This window comes from Scyliorhinus canicula, chromosome 4, assembly GCF_902713615.1.
Source record: "Scyliorhinus canicula chromosome 4, sScyCan1.1, whole genome shotgun sequence".
NCBI classification, from domain to species: domain Eukaryota; kingdom Metazoa; phylum Chordata; class Chondrichthyes; order Carcharhiniformes; family Scyliorhinidae; genus Scyliorhinus; species Scyliorhinus canicula.
This window is the reverse complement of record NC_052149.1, coordinates 52,481,849-52,484,240: the sequence shown is the minus strand read 5'-3', so window position 1 is coordinate 52,484,240 and position 2,392 is coordinate 52,481,849.

The window sequence follows — 2,392 nt, the reverse complement described above, 5'->3', positions numbered from 1 at the left end:
GTAAAATGAGGAGCATAATCACAAGGGGACAAAGTTAAGGATTAGTGATGAATTGCAGGATAATATAACCTTCCAAAGTTTGGAAAGGCCAAAGCCGTAACAGGATCATCGAGCAACATCCAAGATCTTTCCAGAGTTTCATCAAAGCCCCCAATCCTCCACCATGTCATCATCCCAAAGCCCAGGTAGTGAGAAACCTAGGCCTCGGCGGGTGGCAAGGAGCCATCATGTTCGGCCTCTCCATTGAGGACAAGACAACACAAGACAGTGGTCGGAATCCTCGATTGATTCCAGGCCTCAAAGACCAGATACAACGTGCTCCATTGAACTCTAAATTCCCAGCCTTCAAATCGAGATTGTGGAAACATGGCAGCCAGTTCTCAAATTTGGTCGGGAATTCATCCCCAGCTCCCCTTGGGAGACTGGGCACACAGATACCCTTTCTATAGCTCCATCTCCCCAAAACAACCAAGATGTTCCACATACCATGCAGCAGGATTTGCAAAGGTTGAAGGTGAGCCCCCACCGAGGAGATTGACGGACAGGATTCTCTTCTCCACTTCATCCAGTCTCTTTAGGACAGTGCATCAATTTGAGCATCAATAACATGTGCCAAGATCCAGACCATTGTCCACAACCTTACTCACAATGACAGCCATCATCTCAAGCCAATGGGATAACTGAAGCATAGGCCCACTCGCCAGCGGAACCACCACTGCGATCTGGGCCCCAACCCGGCTACCTCCAAATGCCTCAATCAAACAAGGATTCTTTTGACTTAACTCGGCTCCCCATTGCCAAAATTTAGCCAGGATTTTACGGGAACATAGCACCAATCTTACACATCAGGATCAAATAATTATGGATTGTCCATCAGAATAAAAAATGAGTAATGCCAGAGCTTGCAAAGACGCAGCCACTCCCATGCTTCTATCACATGACTCTCAGTTTCAGCATTTTCAAAATATTTTATCTATTATCAAGTGAATAACCTCACTTTTCCACATTTCACTCCATCTGCCACTTTGTTGTCCACTCAACATCAATATCGCTTTGCAGCTTTTGTGTCCTCCTCACAGCTTACGTCCCAGCTTTATATTGTTAGCAATCTTGGATACATTACTTTCCATCTCATCTGAGTCTTTAATATAGATTGTAAATAGCTGAGGCCTCAAGCTGATCTTGGCTGTGTGGCTGAGTTGTCCTCCAAGAAGGAACAGCCATTCACCATATTGGTTAACGTAGATGAGGTACAGCAGGGCTGCCAGCAGCTTCAAAATTGTACACTCGGAAGGGTTGGTGTTTTGATGGTAAAACTTTGGAAATTAGCAAAGAAGGAATAGATTCTCCAGTTCTAAAGGAATTTACCTTTGTAAAGCCTTAATCAGAAACATGGTTTATTGCATATTCTTCTCTTACTATTTGCAAGTTAGGATATTGTTTTTTGCAACACAACCTTTGTGTGGCTGATTAGACGTTTCAGTTTTTAAAAATTACTAACTAATCGTTCTTATTTTCTTAGGAGTGTTTCCTGGAAAATCAAAGACCCTAAAATTTCTGGTAATTGTTCTCAAACTGTTTTAGCCCTTCTCCACTTGCCTTCAGTTGGAAGTCTGGGTCAATTATAGGCCATTAGTTTTTCCACAACCAAGTGATTTTTGGCTGGCAAACAGAAAACAGTCTTGCAACAATGAAAATGTTTATTTTGTTCTCTCCAAGTTCCACTCTTAAGCATTTCATCTGAAACCTCACCAAACATTGCATAATGTGGGCCTCTACCACTGGCACCAGTGGACTGGATTCCCAAACAGAGGCTTGGCAGGTGAAGTTCCAAAATAAACAGCAATAAAAACTTAATGGCTAGTGACGAATAAGGACAGGGAATCTAATGTATGGGTAGTTACTGTTTAGGGCGGCGGGGGGGGGGGGGGGGGGGGGGGGGGGTGGGGGGGGAGTTGGGTATGCTATTGTGGGGTTTGTGTGTGTGTCGGATCTCTCTGTTTAAAATGTCAAAATTATAAATGCCTCAATTAACTACTTTCTTTAAAAAAAACTTAATGGCTTGCATTGGCATTTTTTACCTAGAGCACTGGACTGCTCGTTATGTGTAAATCATGGCACGGTGGCGCAGTGGTTAGCACTGCTGCATCATGGCGCCGAGGACCCGGGTTCGATCCCAGTCCCGGGTCACTGTCCTTGTGGAGTTTGCACATTCTTCCTGTGTAGGTGAATTGGCCACGCTACATTGACCCCATAATTGGAAAAAAATAATCGGATAATCTAAATTTATTTTTTAAAAAGTGCAAATCTCCATCCTAAATAAGCAATTGGCTGCTCCAAGGCTGCCCACTGTCTGCATGGATAAGAAGCAATCAGACCATTCTGTTCAAAA